The sequence below is a fragment of the Rhipicephalus microplus genome, chromosome 5 (genome assembly GCF_043290135.1).
Source record: "Rhipicephalus microplus isolate Deutch F79 chromosome 5, USDA_Rmic, whole genome shotgun sequence".
Classification (NCBI taxonomy): domain Eukaryota; kingdom Metazoa; phylum Arthropoda; class Arachnida; order Ixodida; family Ixodidae; genus Rhipicephalus; species Rhipicephalus microplus.
The window spans coordinates 33,038,554-33,060,650 of NC_134704.1; the positions used below are offsets into that span (position 1 = coordinate 33,038,554).

Consider the following 22,097-nt stretch of genomic DNA (forward strand, 5'->3'; position numbering starts at 1 on the left):
GGATCACGGATATGCGCACATACACTTACCATCAAACGCAGCTCCTGTAAAGCGTGCACCGCCTTTATATGGAGGTTTATGCAGCAAAGCCATCTTTTAAACGTACACTTACAACCAGATGTTGCGCCTGTAAAGCGTGCACCGCCTTTTTATAGATGCTTATACAGCAAAGCCGTCTTCAAAACCCACATTCGACTTTTTTTTTTTTTTTTTCGAGGGTGGGGGACTATCAAGTATATCGGCTGAAGGCCTACAGTTCTTATAACTGCCTGACAACGATTACACTATAACCAAGCATTTGTATCATAACGTAGTTTCTTTCTTTCTTTTTTTACAGCAGAGCTGTTATGCCCAGCGTTTGTCTGGTTCACTTCACGATGCAAACAAGATTTTATGATCATGCCGGCGCGGCCACGTCGAGAATTTAAGCGTGGCTGTGCCTAGATTAACGAAGTTAATCATAGCCAAGCCCAATTATTTCTAGTTGAACTTGATAAGCAACTAGCTAAGCATAGTTAGCCACAACCTAATTAGGCCCAATTACGCTGAGGTCAATTTCTGGCGTTCCCAATGATAACGAGATCGACAACATAGGGCTAGTAAAGCCTAAATAATTCTAATAACAAACTCTAATTACTTCTAATGACGGTATTTAGTCAACTAGGCCTAGGTTGAATTGGGATGCAAGCTAATCGAAACCATGCTTTGGTGTGTAAATTAGGCCCAATAAAAGCTTGAGCAAATAAGGCAATTAAGCTACTTGGTCCCGTTATTGCCAAGCAATATACAATCGAACCCGATGAATACTCAGCCAATACTAGTTATTTATAACGTGATTACGTGAAGACCTCTTGCATTTGTTTGTGAATACATGCAAGCCTAGTGAAGCCAGCACCAGCAGAGTGCCGACCAGGTCTGCTCTGCCTCAGCCTTGCGCAATTTTTCGAATAATTCGCAACAACCTTTTTTTTAATTATAGACTGGGAAAGGCGTGGCGGAGAGAGGAGAGATGATTTCAAGGCATTTGATTAACCGGCACCATGCTCGGCAGCCCGAGGCGTAGAGAACGAGTCACCAGTTTGGATGAGCTTTCCTTATTTTACACGTTGAGCTTTCCCTTGACTCTGTATTGTGCAGGCAATGCTGATTTTATTTATTTGTTTGGTTTATAAGGAGGAAGAAGTATAAAACGCCGTAGTGTGCCACCTTTTTAGCCAGAAGTGCCGAGCGTGAGCTATTGGCTCCGCTCGGCGATTCTTGTGTTGGTTGTCGCCACCCGCCTACAGTCTAGATGGACCTTTTGTGCAAGTTCCGTCTACGCCAATAAACCCAGTTTCAGGGTGATGGAGGTGCAGGGTAATTTAACCTAAAACTCCACTACAGGAAACTACCCGCTCTCTCAGAGATGAGCCGACGAAAACGTGCAGCAAGGTATGACCCAGCCTCTGATGGTCACCGTACCCACTGCCCTAAGCGTGAGCGATCCACCATTTTAAATGTGAATGTATTTCTTAGTCAGGGCATGTCAGGCATCTGTCGGTGTCCGCGCGCCGGCAGATGTTATCTCTCCACTCTCACTCCCACTCCCATAGCAACAGCTGCGGGCGCACGCGCTTATCCTCGCCCTTAGCAACCGGAGCAGGTGCTGCTGGTGGAGTAGCGGGGTGTGAGTGGAGAGGAGAAGCGCGCTCTGGCATGTGAGGGCACTTGCAACGCGGTAGCTTGGCAGGCTCCTGTGTGTGTGAAGAAAGGGTACGAGAGGGTAGGCGCAGTGCTTCGCCACTTCTTTTCTCGCCTTTCGCTCTCTCTCTCCTCGCCCCACTCTCCCGTTGCTCGTACGTATATATATATATATATATATATATATATATATATATATATATATATATATATATATATATATATATATATATTCTATGTTCGCAGGCTGTAGAATGTGGAAATAAATGGTTATGGTACAAATTTTCGTCTCGTCATTATTTACTTCATTAAAATTACTGCGTCGTCTACTCTCGGTTCCAGAAATGCATTCGTATTTCCTAGCGATTCTCTTCGGGGAGGTGGGAGCAATTTTTTTCGACGGCACCGATGAACAAGACGTCGAAGATTGGCTGTCGGCATTTGACAAGGTGGGCGCGAACAACAAGCGGGACGACCCGTTGAAACCACAGTATGTCACCTTCTACCTGAAAGACGTCGTGAGCCTCCGGTTTAACAATCATATTTCTCCTGATTCGCCACTTGGAGGGCTTTATGCAACGCATTGCCGATGTGTTTGGTTGCTCGGATGTACGCAAGCTCTGTGCCGATCGGTGCCTATGGGGACGTGCACAGCTTTAGGGAGAAGGCATCACACGCTACACCGAGGACGTGCTCGACTTGTGCACTGGCCTCGGCCCTTGGATGACAGAAGCAGACAAGATCAAACACATTTTTAAGGGTATAGAAGTCGTTCAGGTAACACGTTCATGTTACCTGGACGACGTTGTCGTGTTCTCTCTAAATTTTCCTACGTACGTTGACCGTTTGCGCACGATTCTTCAGTGCCTCGCCGAGGCAAACCTTCAACCTAATCTGAAGAAGTGCCGCTTCGGGGTGCGTCAACTTGGTATACTTGGCCATGTTGTCTCAAAAGATGGAATACTTCGAGACCCGGACAAACTTCACGTGGTCACTGAGTTTCCAAAGCCGAGAACACTCAGAGAACTGCGGAGCTTCATCGGCTTGTGCTCTTATTTTTGTCGTTTCGTGATTAATTTTACATGACTAATAGCACCGCTCACAAAACTACTTGCTCAGCCTGCCAACCTTTCTATTCGGACCTAAGCATGTGATGATGTCTTCGACACGTTGCGCTGCCTCCTTACATCATCACTCATTCTGCGCCATTACGAACCAACTGCCCCGACCAAAATGCACACTGGCGCTAGTCGCGTCGGTCTTGGCGCAGTACTCACGCAACGTAAACCCGGGGATCTAACATACGTCGTCGTATATGCTAGCCACGCACTCACGAAAGCGGAAACCAACTACTCAGTTACCGAGAAAGAGTGCCTCATTTGTTTGTTTGTTTTCTTGCTTGTTTGTTTATTTGTTTGTCGTTAGCGTGACTCATCATCGGGCTGTTACGGTGCGAGAAACACAATCCCCACGATTCACAGGTCAGAGTGACAAGAATGTGGATACATCGTGCCACATCAGATCTCTCTTTAGAGGGACGTTATGGTCGATAAATAATTAAAGCACAAGCGGGGGAACGGAGACGCATTAAGTTCTTAATAAACATGGACAGGAGATAATAACGAGGCTTCCGCAGCGCCACGAGTATCCCGCAGTCCTGGTTCGCTGTCCACACTCATTAGGCAAATCATGGATGTCATTGTACTTATCCAAATTGTTGAGAGAGAGAGGAAAGTCCGGGAGGTTAATCAGATATTGGCATCTGGTTTGCTACCCAGCGCTGGGGGCGGGGAAATAGGGGCAAGAAAGAGGGGGTAGATAGAAAAAAAAAACACGCACGAGCACTCATGTGAAAACGAAAACACACACAGGAAGGGCGTCCTAGCTACAACCGTTCGGTAAGGCCAGTCGATCGCAAAAAAGGTAGTAGCGCTTTCAGGGTCTTCTTCTGTGAAGTTGCATCTTGTCGATATTGTAGAATTCCTTGCTCCGACAGAGGTTGATTATCTAACTTGCTGAGTTCCTTGCGAAGGCATAGTCGTTGTTTACTATATTCTAGGCAGTCACAAAGAATATGTTGGATCATTTCTTCTTTGCATCAGTGGCCACAGGCAGCAGTGTCGGCCATCCCAATGCGGAAAGCGTAGGCGTTGGTAAACGCAACACCCAACCACAGCCTACATAACAGGGTCTGGTCTGCTCGGCAAAGCCTCGACGGGACTTGAAGACTTAGCGTAGGGTCAAGCGAGTACAGTCGGGCATGCTTGAAGTGTGGCTGATTCCATTGTCATGTGGGTTACGGGCGAGCAAGCCTGCGGAGCTTTCGTGCAGCATCTGTCCTAGAAAGTGGTAGTCGTAGTTTATGATCTTCTGTGTGGGCTGAGCGGGCAGCTTGATCGGCCCGTGCATTACAGATGATTCCGCGGTGACTGGGTAACCACTGAAATGTAATTTGGTGCCTTTTCTCAGTCAGGTGGTGTATGACCTCTGCTATCTCTAGTACCAGCTGCTCGTGTGGTTCATGGCGTAAGGCTGATAGTAGAGTCTGCTGATAGTAGAGCAAATTGTTGAAATATTTGAGTCGGCATAAAGGCCACTGACAGCGTCTTTGGTGCCACTTTCGTTCGTGAGAAAACGACATATGCTTCATGAAGTCATAAGACGTACATTGCAAAGTAAGAATGCGTGAAGTAATGACTTGTAATTTTAAACTTTTTGTTCAGTAGTTTAATTAATTTAATTATTAAATGGAACTAATTAGACTTAAATAAATTAATTACTAAATTATTTTAATTACAATATTTTGATTGGTAACATTTTAGTCATTAATGTTTATTATTATTTAATTATTTAACAATTCATTTATTTATTTGATAAATTAATATAACTAATAGTTTAGTCTAATTTAAATTAATTTAGCTAAATAATTTTACTGATTATTCAGTAATTTTATTTATATTTACCGAAAGCAATAAGCGAGAGTCAGCGTCAACACGGGTGATGAAGAATGGCACCACAATGAGATGACGTCACCTTACGAAGTCCATATAGTAAAAGAATTACGTATTAATGACGCACTCGTGACGAAACTGGGACGTAATCGCATGGTACTGTCCCTTAGTCGTGAACGAGCTGAAACTGGGGTTGCTTGCCGTACAGAAAATTTGCAATGCATACTTTGCCGGATGCCGTGCAAAGCTATGTTACGTGCAAGAAACTTCAGTGGCAGGGTACTTAATGTAAAAAAAATAGAAAAAACTCAAGGTGATTGCGAGCGTCTTTGAGTCCTCTTTGAGAAATACCTAAGGGATCCTTTTGAGTTTTTAAACTAGTTAACCCCTGGCAACCATGAATTTGTTACATCAAATTTCAGCATGTAACATCCCAGTTTAGTCATAATGGCAGCATATAATCAAGAGCAATAGTAATTTATATAATTACTGCTCGAGGACGTTCAACTGTGTACAGTTTTGTGCTGCTGTTTTTCACCTGCGCTGCGTTCCGAATATCGATTCGCGAGGACCGCTTGTTGAGCCACAGTATGGTGTGCAGCTGCCAGGACATGCGTGAGCCACCTGGAACAGGAGACGGTCACCGACAGCACGGGAGTGCGCAACGGCACGTGGAAGCGCTTCTACTACCACTGCCCCGGCATCTACTTCCCGGAGGACTACACCGAGTGCTGCAGTCCGGAGGCCTCCAAGTGCTGCCCACCGGACAAGTGGTTCTATGAGATCGACAACACGTGAGTGAAGCAGAGATATGCCCTGTTCGGTTCTCTGATGTTGCGCTTTGTTCAAGCCGGCTTGACGTAAAGAGGCTAATGTTTAGATCCCTTCGGCTACGCTGTTTCTGTAAGTACTGAAGCGCAAGAAAAAAAAAAGGGACTACCCAACGTAAAAAAACTTTAACAGATCAATCCATTCTTTATGTAGTATTGAAAAAATGTCTTTTCACATCACCAGGGACTAATCAGTCCACAAAAAATGAAACACGAGAATTTATGTCAGGCAGTCATAACATGTCTTTTAATTACAAGTATATTCTGTAACCTGTATATCTTGCTCTAAGCCACGTGTCAAAACTGCGAAATACACGTGCACAGTTCTTTGAGCGATGCGTAAATTTATTTCCACATAATCATCTTAACCTTTTTGTACGTACAGCTTCCCAGAGGTTACCTTTCTAAAAAAACTACAGGCTAATTGTGGTGTATTCCATTTTGTATAATTCTTAGTATAGCCTGCCTAGAGCATCAAGGTTCTGCATTGATTCATTATAGTCAACGGCCTTTTTGTTCTATATGTAATGTATGTGTCCCATACAACACACGAGCACGTGTGGGGCAGTAATACAGGGTTTATGAAACAGCGTTAGCGATTTGTATTCGAGCGTCCACATACGGTGAGAAATCACAAGCTCGAATTATCGAAGAGCATTGCACATACAAAACAGAAAATAATAAAAACGTGAAGTAACAATCTGCGAAGCAATCTCATAGGGAAAAATATTCAAGCTAGGGGAACTAATTCAACTGCAGTGACTACTCACATTAATAGCTCAAGAAGGCAGAGAAAAGGTAAATATTCATTTTTTTTCGAACATAATAAAGTGAAGCATGACGCTTCAAACGTATAGTGGTATCAAGCTAGCCAATTAATAGCCTTAAAAATCAACTTAAAACATTGGCATTGCTTCAGCCTTTAATAAAAACATCTTGCCTTTACGTATATACTGCATTCACACTTTACGAAACCTAATTCAGTTGTATAGCCACTTTACAAAAAAAAACATGATTGATTCCTCCGTCAAAGGAATCGGTATGACACGAAAGTAAAACATTTCTTTGAAGAAGTTTGATGTTTACTGCATATTGATATAAGAGAGCTTATACAATGGCTGTTGCAATTTGACAGCAAAGCTTTAATTAACGTATATTCATCCCCATTGACGGTTACGGATACATCTCCATCTCGACGACTAACGTCTATGATTCATAATTGATTAGTGATTAAACGTGTCATTGTGGTCACAAATGGCTGTGATAGCTGTCGTAGTTAATGATAAGAGTGGAACCAAAGAAAGTGGTGGCACAGCTAGCTATAAGACCATTACTGTATGCCACACTTGGGCTAGGGTTGCCTACTCGCGACATCTTAGAGTTATTGAATGCCATTACCCCTTTAGAGTGAAACTTAATGCGCGTTGTGTCTTCCCTGTTGGCCGGCCCTAATTTTTCGCGGGACAAGAGTAAGTGGGGAACGTGGAGTTACATCCAGGTGAAGCAGGCCCGTTGCAGAGCTATTTTTGGTATGGATGGATGCTATGAGCCACGCCGACGCTATGGATAAGGTACTCTGCACCGTCGTACTCTGTAAGCTGTCGATGTGTCAAGGTGTCGACAAAATTGCACTCTCCCATTGGAAATGCGCCAAATAAGACGGACACGGAGAAACTACGTATTGAACGAACTAATCGTGAATGTCATGGTCATGAAACGGTACTACACCTTACCAAGAACACCGTGAGAAGACAGTCTTACAAGTAAAAGTGTTCCACGTTTTAAACCCCACAAAGCCTGTGACCATGGCGCAGTGAATAGCGTGTCCTGCATCTGGTACCGCCGACCGAAGGGTCACAAATTCGACTGCCGTTGACGGCGCTTTTTATCTTTTGATCAGCCGTACTTTTCTACGTCATTTCCTTGACAGAAATACGTCACTGAAGTCTTAAAAGACCCTGTCATAAAACACTTTCATGTTAAACATTGCTACTCGTACACACTAGTTCAATAATTGGGCAACTGCACATCTCGAAACAGGGTCGATTTTTATGTGTGGTCCACACAATCAGTCAGAATAGTTTCATAATTAATTGGCCGATTAGCATACTGACATCCCAATTCAAACACGTACGCAATAACCTGACTTCATCTGTGCGTTATTTTTCTCGTTTCAGCTTGGCGACAGCCATCGCAGTGTCGGTGACGTTGACCTGCTTCGCGCTCACGATACTAGTGATCGTCTGCTGCTTTTGGTCACGGTGCCCGCTGTACAATGCCTGCAGATCGCGCTACAACCACGACATTCCAAATCGTAAGCGCTACACGCAACTAATCTGTTACACTGCATTGTTTCTTGCACGGCCGATGACGTGAGCTTTGGATTACCACGTTTTGCGTTGAATACAAGCCATTCAATGCCCATGTGGGACAATCTCTCGTGATGGCGTTGCGGCTATTGGGTTTCGTTGCACTGCGTCGCTAATTACCAGGGTGTGTGTTCGATTCTTTTCCGCGGCAGCCACATTCTAACGGAGGTGCAATGTGACAGTAGCTGCTTATCAAGATTAAAATTCTTGCCAAAAAGCCATAAGTGGTCGAAATGAATCTGCAGTGTCGCAATATGGCGCGTCTATAAATCATAACGAGGGCAGTTGGAAATCAAAAGCACACAATTGAAATGACATACGCTGTTACGCATAAGTGTTTGCGTGAGAATCGGCGCATTAATTCCTAGCAGTAGTTCGCCTAATAAAGCTTGCCTTCAAAAACGCCTTTCCCATGTTACCACGAAAGTATCGCTATGCATACATGCTCTGTAACCCGGCGTGACGAGAAATGTTTTCATACACAGGGAAAACTCCAAACTTTAAAGCGATATTGAAAATTCATGTACTACAATCCCCGCTGTCGTTATACTGTCAATTATTGGCACTAATTTGCTAGTGCCTAAAGTCTCACGACATGCGACGTACTTATCGTCTGAACGTTTGCACCCAATCGCAGACAAAACAGAGGAGCTCGTTATGGAGACGGTGCCGGTAGATTCTCCGGCAAACAAGAAGAAATACGCGCCACTGGCGTCGATGAACGGGAGCCCCATCTTGGATTCGCATTCCAAGGGTGGGTCATCCCGTCATGTAGTCACAAGAATAGGTAATATACATCAACTGCCTCTCTCACACTCTTCCGTTCTTTTTTTTGTTTTGCAGGGGCCACTGCAGTGTAATTAATGTCAGAAGCAATCGTTCAAGCGTGATTTATGAGCGTACATGTGAGTATCGCCTGACCCAATTAACGTCCTTGGATAATCGCTGGCTTCACCCCGCTCTCACTGTGGCTAAGCACACGACCCACGTGGGTGTAATCAGTGAGCATATATGAGGTACGAATAAGGCTAGTCTTCACGTTTACTTAACACGTAAAAATGAAATTCTCACTTTCACAGAAATTGTCATTCAACAGTCTAATCTGGCATAAAATGTAATATTCATCCAAGCTACATTAGTAGTAGTAGTAGTAGTAGCAGTAGTAGTAGTAGTAGTAGTAGTAGTAGTAGTAGTAGTAGTAGTAGTAGTAGTAGTAGTAGTAGTAGTAGTACTTTTATTTACAGTAAGCCGAATACAGAGCTCACTGGCATATAGAACCGGCCCTGAGTATGTGCTGTCAAGGTTTTACCCCAACTACAGTTGTAATTAGATGCACTAGCCTCAGATGGCCTACATATTTACGCTGAATGTGCCAATTTTTCACTGCAAAACTTGAGTTCATCTTCAAGGAAAGTATACGATTGTGGAGATGTTAAAAACTGATATATTGTTCGACTTGTTTTCATGAGGCAGCGCTCATTTCTAAAGTGAAATGTTCATTTTTTAATTGAGAAACTATTTCTTGTGGCATTATACTGCATTTTACACTACTATTTTGGTTTTACATCTCTTTCTTATTTTTTTGTAAATTGATGCCAAATTGATGCATACCTAAACTCATAATATCTGCCAATGTAAGGTATCTGTATGCGCTTTTCTCGGATGTCGGGGATGGCGAAAGACCACTTTTGAGGATTCTACTTATTAGTGTCTTGTGCCTGTCCTCCAGTTCTTCTATATTAAAACACGGTGTTTTGGATATGTTGGTGCTTTTCTATAGCGCCACCTACTCCTTTTCACAGATGATAGGTACGCGAAAACATAGCAATGGAAATTACACAAAACACGAGCTAAGCATAGTTCATAAAAATTCATTCACAGAACAACGCATAAAAATCAAGGTTGTTATTTGGGCCTGTTGGTTTGCCATTAGTGGACATAACGCTGCACAAAAGAGACACGGACCCAAGAAGAAATGACGAAACACACAAGGCGTAATCTGTGTGTTACGTTGTCTCTTCTTGTGTCTGTGTCCTTGAAGCACTATGTTATACCCAACTAAACAAAAACACAAAGTACAGTCCCACCCAACAACACTTAATAAACTGTAACAGAAGCTTTACTACAGGTTGGTTCTGCTGCATTGCAAAAATACTCCACAGTGAAGCATAGCAAAATTTCGAAGAAACCATTGTTATGGGACATATTGTGCTATGACAGACTGTTGGGATTCTTGAATGTAGAAATTTTGGCCTGTCTGTCTGTCTCTCTGTCACCTAATTGAGCTACTCGACTAAAGTTTAAGCACTTGCTGAATGCCCAGCCATCTTGAACTGGTGGCTGTATTTATACTTCTCAACATAGTCGATCAAAAAGCAAATATTAGGCCTATCTTAGGTCAAAATCAACACGTAAGGTTTAGGTGGTGTGTTCTTCTAATTTAAAACACATAGATACATAATTCTAAAGATCACAGTATTTCAAAAGCTGCGCTCAAAACACTATGCCCGAAAATGAAAGCCGGCGAAAGACTGTCGTCTTTCGATGACATTTGCTGTCGGAAGCAGGCCGTCACGCGGTCAATTTTTATAGAACATGGCTTTTGTGTACCCACCAAAATGGCTTCGCGGACGCTCATTTGAGAACCACTATTCTATAGAATCATACGTAGAATATGAAAAAGACCAGACACTTCGGGTTGAATTGCATGGTGTCTGATCGGCTATGGTTCGAAAAGTTGTGTCCCCTCTGTGTCGAGTACTTGACATTTTTGTTGGTCACATCCAACTTCACAGTGTGAAATGGCTGATAACTTTTGATGGTGCTCTTTGGTTTCCATTTTTTGCAGTCCTTTGTGAAGAGGAGTTGGTACTTAACGCGGATACCCAGGAGGTGGTGCGGGCGTTCCTTCCTGAGAATCAATCATTCGCCTCCCACAAGCGCGTTGTGAATAAGGACCGCGTGGATACCTCGACCACTGCCTGTTGTCCAGAAAGCTAGTTACACTCGCCATCAGGTTGTCGCGATTTATAACGGCGCAAGTTAGTATTTCTGCCACGCCATCACGTGGCCCGTAGCTGTGAAAAGTGCTATCTTATAGGCTAGCTGTATTATGTTATCACAAAGTGCTTCTTGTGCTAGAAGGAACAGAACGTCCAGCGTGCTTCGAGGTCTGAAAGACGGCGTACAAAAGATGTCACGCTTAAGAAAAGAACTCTTCATTAGCAATCATTACAATATATTTAATGAGTATAAGTGCAACGCGGAAACGTTAACATTTAGTATATGGTTCATTACCTTGCGCCAGCGGATGTGAAAAGTGTATATACAGATCAAGATAGACTAGAGGAGAGTACAAAATATTCAGTAAGTCCAAGCGCATGCAGAATCTAAAACACGGACAGTACATGTAGTTGTTCCACGGAGTTTTGTATTTTAGGCAGTGCTTGATCTTCTGTACTGGTCCTCAACGAGGTACATTCCTTTCGAATCGTGGGGAAACAGTGTAACTGCAGTTTACGAGGCAATCTTCTGCCACATGTCTCTGCGATGCACTACGTGTGTTCTTTTTTTTGTAGTTTTTTTTTTGCTTTCTAACAGAACAGTCAAAACGACTCTCATGGTACGGTACCACAAATAGAACTGATATTTTGGTCTAGTCATAAAGTTTGGCTTTTATCAACGTTGAATCGCTGATGATCTGTTTTTCTTCTTTCTTAAATGTTGGCAACTTTGTACGCTGGCGCCAAGTTCTTGTCTCAATGACTTGTGTCGGCGGGTATCGAATGTGCAGTAATTGAACAGTAATTGACTGTTGGTGAAAGGAGCTTCATGGCGCTGTCTCGTGAACGCGTTCTATGAAAATTTTAAGGAAACTTTAAAGGTGTTTTGTATCGCCCGAAAACATCGTTTATGAAATAGAAGAAAATGTGACGTGTGTCTGTAATGTTACAATCCTCGCTTTTGCTTGCAAAGAAAATATTCTGCCCTGCTCTGCTTCACCTACAAATGTGGTTTACACGCCATACTCAGGTTCATTGAACGTCATCTGGTCATTACTGTGCACGTGCTATATGATCAAAGCGTACAGATGTTCCTAATGTGTCAGTCATATAGGCAAGGCTCGAGTATCTAGCGAAAAGGAGGGATGCGGCGATTTGAAGACGAGTAGTAAGACAAATACCGTGCGAAAATGCATTTTTGTATTGTTCGGTAAGTGGGCAATTTTGTTGGAGATATCCGTCCTTCTGTTTGTCCAGTTGTGACTTCTAGAGACATTCCCATACAACAGAGTAATATCAGAATAAGTGCTTCTGTTTTTTACGTCCAGACACATTAATGCTGATGATATGCAAAGCAGTGTCTTTCTTTCTTTCTTTTTTTTCTTTGCTTCGCAGCTAAATTCTGGACGACTGTACCTGAGTGAAAGGAGAAGACAATATTGTTAAATTAGACTTTCCTATAGCACTATCCTTTCACGTGTGACATTGTATCAACACGCTCTGACGACATAACCATATTTGTATTTGTTTTTTTTTCGTACAAAGATATGCAAACAAAAGGAGAGAACCTGGCCTGAGAAATCACGAAAAGACTAATCTTGAAGCTCATGGTATTCAAATTTGTTCTTCAAGGGCTCTTTTTTCGTTCACTCTTTTAAGCATAAATATATATAACTTTCGGATCAGAAATATTTGACTCATACGGGGTATCTTGAAACAAGTTTATTCTTGTCGTCACCTTAACATGGATCTCAGGATATATTATATTGGCTTATCATTACACCCCATTGCACAAGATATACGTATCAGTTCTCAATCACTTATAAGGCGCAAAAGTGAAACAGAACTCGATAAAAAATAAAAATGTTTTAATGGTACTATACACAAAAGAAATAGCTTAAAAGGCTCATCACCGCATGAAGGAATTATAACTGGCCAAACTCACCCTTTTTTTAAATAAAAGATGGTTTACAATATCTGACTGCCGCTCCAACTCTATTATCGCAAAAATACGCGAGTGCTTAGCTAGTTGGCATCAACGCTAGTATCTTTTGCTCCTTTTTGTCCTGTGTATTAGTTTAGTATAACTTGTTGTTGATAAAGTTGTTGAATAGCTATTGCGAAGTTATTAGGTGCAGCTCAGCGCTGCCTCATTCACGCACGTATCCACACACTCTTCACTCTTTGTGGGGGATGCTATTGAGCACATTCATGTGCGGGTGTGGGTGCTCGAATGAGGGATTGCAAGATTGCACCTAATTACTTCATTATGATGCCTTATTTAGAGCTTCACACGTCATCTTATCATACCATAATATCTGGTCTCGCAACTTACTCGATAATTTTCGTTAATTTTCGTTCTACAAACGAGCGATTCTGCTCGTTTGTAGAAATTCGCGCTGGGTGCGTTTAGAAAAACTACATTCTTTCTGCGAATAGCTTCCAATATTTCAAGGTGTCGCCGCGTCATCTGAAGGCTTTCGCCATTTTTCGTACTGAGGTGCCTGTATTCTTGGGAAAAGCTCATAGGACAATGTTTTAAGTTGAAGCATAACACGTGATAGCTAGAACAAAAGTACGCTACGAAAACTTCCTGTCTACTTTAAATGCTTCCAGGTGAATATGAAATCACAGTGAACATCCTGCGTCGAGAACACCTTGGAAACGTAAAAAGCGCGAGTCTCCATTTTTTTATCTTGCTCCCCTTCCCCAAAAATGTTGACGTAGACGTGGCATTTCCATAAATGGGTGGTCACTAACTGCATCACATTGTTAGGATTAAAACAGAGAAGAATGACTGTGCCTAATCTCCTGGGGACCAAGATGACTCAGCATTAAATGAGGCGACTTCTCAACAAGTATCCTAATGCAGGCCTTTAAAGAACGCTGAATGTGTACCGTTGGAAAAAAAAACAAAGGAACAAAGGACCTATTTTTCACAGTAGACTGATACACAAATGCCCTCAATATTCGACAAAACTTTATTAGTGAGCACCACCTTGACTTCCTTTATCTGAAATGGGGGGGCATTATTTGGAAGTCATCGATATCTATATTATCAGCAGAACAGTATGCTGTCATACAGATCAGTTGTCCCTGATAAGAATAGGTAAGCTGATATTTTTTTATTTTATGTTTTATTATATTCAGTCAAGTAATTAGCACTCAAGAAATTTAGCTTGGGTGTACTTACTAGGAAAAGTGTCAAAAATTGAAGTCAATTATCGTCTTTCATTAGGAAGGCGACAAGTGCCGCACAATGAAACATTTGGTTGAAACATCTTTTAATTTATTCATTGTGCCGTCAGATCATTGTAGAATTGTTAATTACTCAAGATGCCCGATAAGCGAAGGCAGGAATGTACTAATGAGATGCGTAGAGGTTGACCGATAAATATCGGCAGTTGTTTGTTGTCACCTCAATTATCCATTAACTGTTCCCTCCGTGAAGTGCTGACTCTAGTCCAGAAACCAGATCGGTTAGCTGCAAACAGCACTTTGCCCGTCCATGCCCAGCTAAGGGCGTATTAAAAATTATGTATGGAAAGTCGGCAACCAACTTTCGTGAGCGTACAGATACTACGAGAATTGGAGATCTAATACGTAGACGTTCGTTGAAAACGTGATGTTAGGAATTGCTGTTACTCGTATGCCTGACATATTATCCGCTAACCAGCATGTGCTTGCTCTCTTAGGACAACTGTCGTGAATTTTCTCAGCGTTCGTTCGGAGTCAGCAAATGTGGATGTTGTTTCCTCCAAGCAAAGCCTTCTTCCGCCATCGCTGACCTTATCGCTAAGCGTGACCAGCTGCTCCTGTTATCAATATTAGATTTTTTCTTTCTTTTTTCTTTCTTTTTTCTTTCTTTCCTTCTTTCCTTTCTATCTTTCTTTCTTTCTTTCTTTCAGAGTCTTAAGTGAATGAAAAGACAACCAGCAAATAATATTTCTCACATCTCTTTATAAGTATACTCTCCACCTCTTTCTTTTATATATTTATTACATATTTTATCTCGCGATACTCAGTGATTGTGGACTGGTGATTAAAGAAAAGCATTAATCACGTGAAAGCACACTGCTCTTCAGGAACACAAGCTAGTGGAAAAAACGAAAGTTTTTATCTCGAAACACGTGTTACGCAGAAATATATATCGCGGCAGATTTTCACCATATACCTGCTAGTCAAGGTTACAGTGAACTTGCTCCTAAAACGCAAACGTAACTTTTCTGTTTGGGTTTAACGCCTCATTGTTCTCTATAGTTAGCTTAGAGGCCCCGCCACGCTTGTACAAACTGACCAACCCACTTAGTTTCAGCCTGCCAAAGTATTTTTGCAAAAATAAAATAAAAAAGGAGATATATCGCGTCGATTCTGTCTTTGTCTAGTCGCACTTTGCCTTTCGCTTATGCTGTTGTGTGTTCATGTCGCTGCATTTCAAACTCACGTGGTAAACCGAGGGCAAACAATGGCTTTTTAGTTATCCAATGCTTCCTTTAATATACTGTATATATGCCTGCGAAAGCGCTCGCATTCCCAATGAAACGGGAGGCTCCTCATAATTCAGAGTCTCCGCAAGGAGCGCTCGCAGCCGACACAACCTCCGGCAGCGCAAGGACGTAACGCCATCATAACCAATGACACATATTTCCACATATTTCCCGGGGTGGAATTTGACTATCAAATTGTTGTTACGCAAGAAACCGACTAACTATCCGCAATGCAGCATAGTGGTAAGAAAAAATGTTCAACCCAGTTCCTTAACTATTCTCCAAGTACTGGCAAGTCATGGAAAAAATCTGCATCGTATCAGTTAGCGTTTGTTTATGGAATGTATAAGGAACGTTGGACCAAACAAATAACTAATGTGCAGGTGTTTAAGCTTTGTCGATTCCATTATAGTTTATTTGTGCAATTCACAACAGCGCCATTGGATGGGTGCTACAAATAATGTGTTCAACAGGAATGAATGCAGGTGTTGAACATGCATTTGAAAAGCGTGCGGTTCTGCGTTTTCTCGGCTTACACATTGGTAAATGAATCGACAGAATAAGCCTAGATTTAGTACTGCACGTATGGCCTATTCTAAACATGTACTTTACGTTTATGTGTCACAGCTGTGCCTGAATTCATTCTGAACATTTCCTTAGCCTATTCAACCATTCAACGAGTTGAACCACAAAAGTGTTATGAATTGCGAAGTGTTGTTGTCATGTTTTTTTCTTCACATTCCCGGTTCAATAAAACGTTGTCCCATGAAATAAATTTCAGAGAAAAAACACAGCAGTATCGTCCCATCAGCGCTTGTACAATTCACCTGGGTGCTTACACATTGTCATCGCCTTTCATAAACCTGTTCATGCCACCTTTGTTCACTTTGCCATTTTGCGCGATGTACGCCTTAATTGTGAATAAATTATTCTGCGAGTTCAGCACGTGGTATCGCTTCATTCCTTTCAAGAATTTCGGGAACACTTGGTGATATAGACTGTGTCTGTTACAACATCCGGATGCACGTCCAGGTTTGTTCAGCTCGGTGCCAATAGAGGGCATGCAAACACGGCGTAGCGTGTTTGCATGCCCAGAACAGAGGCCCCTGTGGCTAGCATTTTTGGATATCAAGGGAGCGTACGATAGCGTGGTTCAAGAGGAATTGTGGGGAATACTGGACACACTAGGCGTGGAACATGTAGTCACTAATCTTTTAAAGGGTGTCTATAAAGGTAACAAGGTAGTTATAAAGTGGGAAAAACAGGTATCCAAGCCGGCAGAGGTAAAACGGGGGCTTAGGCAGGGGTGCCCCCTGTCACCCTTATTATTCATGATGTACCTACAAGGATTAGAGGCAAAATTAGAGGGAAGTGGACTGGGCTTCAACCTCTCTTTAGTCAAACAAGGAAAACTTATTGATCAGGCACTACCAGCATTAATGTACGCAGATGATATAGTGCTAATGGCCAACAACAAGGAAGATTTGCAGAGATTGATGGACATCTGCGGTAATGAGGGAGATAGGTTAGATTTTAGATTCAGTAGGGAAAAATCAGCAGTCATGATTTTCAATGACAACGAAGGTAGTGAGCTTAGAATACAGGAGGTCACGCTAGAGATAACAGATAAATACAAATATCTGGGCGTATGGATAAGCAATGGGACCGAGTATCTGAGGGAACACGAAATATATGTGACGACTAAAGGTAACAGGAATGCAGCAGTCATGAAAAATAGGGCACTGTGGAATTACAATAGGTATGATGTTGTGAGAGGAATATGGAAAGGGGTCATGGTTCCTGGGCTGACGTTCAGCAATGCGGTCTTGTGCATGAGATCAGAAGTTCAAGCAAGATTAGAAATTAAGCAACGTGGAATAGGTAGGCTTGCTTTAGGAGCTCACGGGAATACACCAAATCAGGGAGTACAAGGTGATATGGGATGGACATCATTTGAGGGCAGGGAAGCTAGCAGCAAGATAAAATTTGAGAAGCGATTGAGAGAAATGGGGGAAGAGCGTTGGGCTAGGAAGGTTTTCAGCTACTTGTACATGAAGAATGTCGATACAAAATGGAGGAAGCGAACCAGGAAGTTGACTGGTAAATACTTAGAAAACAGCAGGTGGCCAAACCAAAAAGAACTATCGGTTAAGAAAAAAGTGAAGGAAACGGAGACTGACATGTGGAGAATGGGCATGATTAAGAAGTCCGCACTAGAGATCTATCGAACTTTTAAGCAGGAAATTGCCAAGGAAAGGATCTATATGATAATACTCGGGGTAGTTCTCTACTGTTTGAGGCCAGGACGGGAGTACTGCGAACCAAGACATATCGGGCCAAATACGAAGGGGTCGACACAGTATGCAGTGCGTGTGGAGAGGAAGAAGAAACTGCCGAACACTTGATAATGTTCTGTAAAGGGCTTCACCCTATAGTTCAGGATGATGGCGCAGAGTTTTTCAAAGCACTGGGATTTAGGGACAGCGAGGGCAAAATAGACTTTAAGCGGGTAGACTTAACTAGAAGGAGGTTATCTGATTGGTGGCTAAAGTCAAGGCACGAGTGAAAATTAAACCCTTCACTGCGAAGTACGAATCCTCAACTTCATTATTTAAAGGAAAAAAAAAGATAAATGTAATGGTTAGTTCACTAAGTATTACGGCTAGGTGGCGTTAGCCGCCACCCGATCTAAAGGGTACAGCCACATCCATCCATCCATCCAGCGTGCATAGGACTGCGACGCACGGTAAGACCATCCATCCATCCAGCGTGCATAGGACTGCGACGCACGGTAAGACCATCTGACATGTATTCGGTGCTAACGCCACAAGTGGTCCTCCATAAGGTTAGTTTACACCTACGACTCACACTTATCGGGCGGTCAAATTAGTCTCATAGTCCCTGGTCACAAATGGTTTTGCGGTCGCTTTGGCCTCGAAGCAACCGCTTTGAGCTCAGCGCAGCCACGCCGGCACAGTGATTGCCGGGCTCAGCTGCCGACCCGAAACTTGCGGGTTCGAAGCCGGCCTCCGCTGTCGCATATCTACGGAAGTGAAAACGCCGGGGGCCCGTCTAATTACATTTAGGTGAACGTTAAGGGGGTATACGGTAGGGTAAATGGTATATGTCAACTTTAGCGTAATATCTTAGAAACGGCTGCAACTCTTCCCGTGAAATTTTACGTGCTCACTAAAAATTCCAGTGCGCATAAAGTAACACCATTTTTGTATGCCTAGGTTGCTTATCCTACCTATGGCCAACTCCCAAATTTCAGAGGGGGTTGATTTATTCAATGTACATTTTTTCTGCAACTACCGAAAGGATTGTAACCATATTCAGCCGCGTTGTTGTAGAGACTCATAGGTTACAACTGAACAAAAAAAAATTATAACATTTTTTATGAAGCTTTTGTAAAAAAAAATAAAATACTGCTTGCTCAACACCCCGGAGGGTGCGTATTGTTGTGTATTTTTTTTTTACATTTTCACTTTTTGTAAAATCAGCAATTTTTTTACTTGAGGATGTTTCCAAATTGTTGTACCTCACGCATACAAAGTTCCATTGAAATCAATTCAATACTTTTTGAGAAAATGTGTTTTAAAGTTGGAAAATTTACATAAAACACAATGTGACAAAAACACAGTTTTACGTGCACATACTGCTCACACCAGAGGGCGCGCGGCGCACCTTGGCGCGGCATTTAAACCACTTGGAGCGGCAGCTCGACATCAGGCTTCCACAGGTTTGTTCCTCAGAGTACAGTGGATTTTTGATTGATTGATATGTGGGGTTGAACGTCCCAAAACCACCATTTGATTATGAGAGACGCCGTAGTGGAGGGCTCCGGAAATTTTGACCACCTGGGGTTCTTTAACGTGCACCCAAATCTGAGTACACGGGCCTACAACATTTCCGCCTCCATCGGAAATGCAGCCGCCACAGCCGGGATTCGAACCCGCGACCTGCGGGTCAGCAGCCGAGTACCTTAGCCACTAGACCACCGTGGCGGGGCTACAGTGGATTTTTTTTTCAGCGTCAAAACTACAAATTGGATTTCTTGGGAAGTTTGCCCTACCATTAAAGAAGACCAGGTGGACGAAATTTCTGGAGCCCACCACTACGAGGTGCCTCACAATCATAAAGCGATTTCAGCACGTTAAACCTTCTTCATCTGTTTATTATTATTATTATTATTATTATTATTAATATTATTATTATTATTATTATTATTATTATTATTATTATTATTATTATTATTATTATTATTATTATTGATTCAGCCACCCACTTTTCTATTTCTCAGTAGTGTGACCAAAGTCGCAAGCCTCTCAACCACTGAGATGCACAGGAGTGGACAACGAACGAAGAAGGGAAAAATGACAAGAACTGTCTTTTGTTCGTTGTCCACTCCTACGCTGTTTGTAAAAGACAGATTGCCAACCAGCCCCACCTTGAACCCTGCTTAAAGACAAGCATAACTCGCATGCATGTACGAACAATGATTACAACAGAAGAGAGCGGAGCTAGTCGGTACGTATTCATTTTAAAAACGGGGCGTGCAAACACAGACACAAGATGGAAGTCAGTACGAGAAAAAAAGCACTGAATGAACGGGGACACAAGAAGAAGAGACATAGCTCAGGACACCACAAACGCCTCTGTGTTATGATAATTGGTGGCAGCGCAGGCTAAAGCTGCGGACAAAAAAGGCACAATCGAGACACAATAGCGCTAACTTTCAACAACAGCTTTATTAATCGCTGACCCCCCCCCCCCCCCCTGCATTACCACAATGTCATAGGTCACGTGTGCATAGCTCTGACAAACATAAACAACGCGCATAAATCACAAACATTACAACACTGTATCAAGTGTGCACGACACTACCACCATATAAACCAACAAGCCTAAAGCGCCTTTGTGGTGCCTTGACGGAAGGCATTTCGAGAGTCTCTAGTTCTTTCTTGCATCCGTGTTAGCACGTTCCGTCTCTTAGAATCTGTACACCGGTCACCTTGTGTCAATTTGTGGTCAGCAGTCGCAATATGATCGCGCGACTGGGACTATAGTCATGGTTTTGGCTGAGCCTTCATAGTGGCAAAGATCCCAATTGATAGTTACAACTCATATTGTTTCGAAGTGACCGAAAGAAGGACCAAAGAAATTAAGACAGCAACGCACTACAAGTGCCAAGCTTGAAGCTGCACATTCGTAGCTGGACAGCCCTCTTTGTTAGCTTTCAGTTTTTCCCTTTGTTTCTCCTTTTTTTTCTTTTTCCGCTTTTTGTGTCTCCTTTCTTTCTTTATTTCTATAGATTTCTTCCTTTCTTCTACCGACTGCCGATATCAGCGTTCCAAGTGGTTTGAGCCTTTTTGGGCTCCACTTCGTGTGCATTGTACCAACCACCTTTCTTGGCATTTGCCTGTTCTAGTACGCTCCGATGCTAAAATGTTGGCTCACACCCTCGCTAGGGCATGACAGCCCCACTGGTATTCTTCCATTTCTTCACTTTATTTCAAGCAATGGCTCATGCCCAATACATAGGATTTTCCAAACACGAAACGCACTGCATAATCTGCGGGACCTTGCATAGGCCACAAGTGTCCGTGCACTTTAGCTCCGCCTTTTCTATGGCGCACTGAAGTTCACGTTTCGAAAGAAGGCTGCCTTAACAGACCATTAAAAGTTATGCCCTCCGACGACAAGCGTCGCGGAGCTGTTATTTCGCTATCGCGCCAGAGTTCTTGATAAGCTTTATTCTCAGAAGAATAGAAGAACGCCGAAAGCGGAGAGTTGAAAGAACAAGCGACAGCGTCGTCGCAAAGTCGAACCGAGCGAATCAAAATCGAACATCTGGCGCCCGAACGTGACACCAGCTGGCTGCGGCCATGAATTATGCACGGCCGTCGAGTTACTGCACGTGGAACACGTCGGAAAACTCGATACGAGAACGGCGCCAGGCTCCCCCTGGGGAAAGTGTAAAGAAACGTCCCGACTTCGCAGCATTGCGTGCCTTTGCGCGATGTACGACTGTGAGAGCGTGTGGAACGTGCAGTGGTGCGATATTAATGTTTTCGTTCGAAAAGATCGTCTTAGTGAACCTGCCCCCTTCCACTATTTGTGAAAGGCGTGGTCAATAGTCGGTGTCCCCCCTCTCTCTTTGTCACACACGCACGCACGCACGCATGCACACACACACACACACACACACACACACAGAGAGAGAGAGAGAGAGAGAGAGAGAGAGAGAGAGAGATTGTGCCACACTCCGCCCAGAAAAAATGTACACATGGGTTAAAAGAGTAATGACAATTCTAAAATAACCAGATGCGTCATTTTACGCAGCGAGGAGAAGTATATAGACAGTTAAGTGTCTAAGGCGGCTGGTGTGGCGTAACAATTTATGAACTTCAACGCGAAGAAAGAGAAATAAAGTTAGCGATGCCTCGGCGCAACTCCTCCTACACAGCAAAAGTACTACGATGAACCATAAACTACAGACGGATACCAAAAATATAGCGCTTTTCGCCTGCGTGTCAATGTCTTCCATCATGCAGTAGAAAAATGCATTACAGTGGGTTATATCGATTGACCGCGCATGACGGCCAAGTGAGACGACGAGTTGGAAGGGGCGTGCGAATTAATGGCAAATAATAATAGCAGGCAAATCACACCCGATATATCCAACGTAATAGACGAATCTAGAAATTGTGGTCTGGTGACGTTACATTGAATCAATTGTTGGATCGAAGCTCGTGTACGCGTATTCAATCCGGAG

The 22,097-nt window shown here is 42.9% G+C and overlaps 1 non-coding gene across 1 annotated transcript in view; it reads left to right on the forward strand.

Annotated features, from left to right (window-relative positions):
- LOC119173928 (uncharacterized) overlaps positions 1 to 11,134 on the forward strand; it is a 42,024-nt gene extending 30,890 nt beyond the window's left edge. The window contains exons 2-6 of the transcript XR_012895321.1: positions 5,233 to 5,425; positions 7,639 to 7,775; positions 8,468 to 8,584; positions 8,674 to 8,735; positions 10,679 to 11,134. This is a non-coding gene — a transcript (uncharacterized LOC119173928). The remainder of the gene's footprint in view (positions 1 to 5,232; positions 5,426 to 7,638; positions 7,776 to 8,467; positions 8,585 to 8,673; positions 8,736 to 10,678) is intronic.
- Positions 11,135 to 22,097: the final 10,963 nt, after the last annotated feature.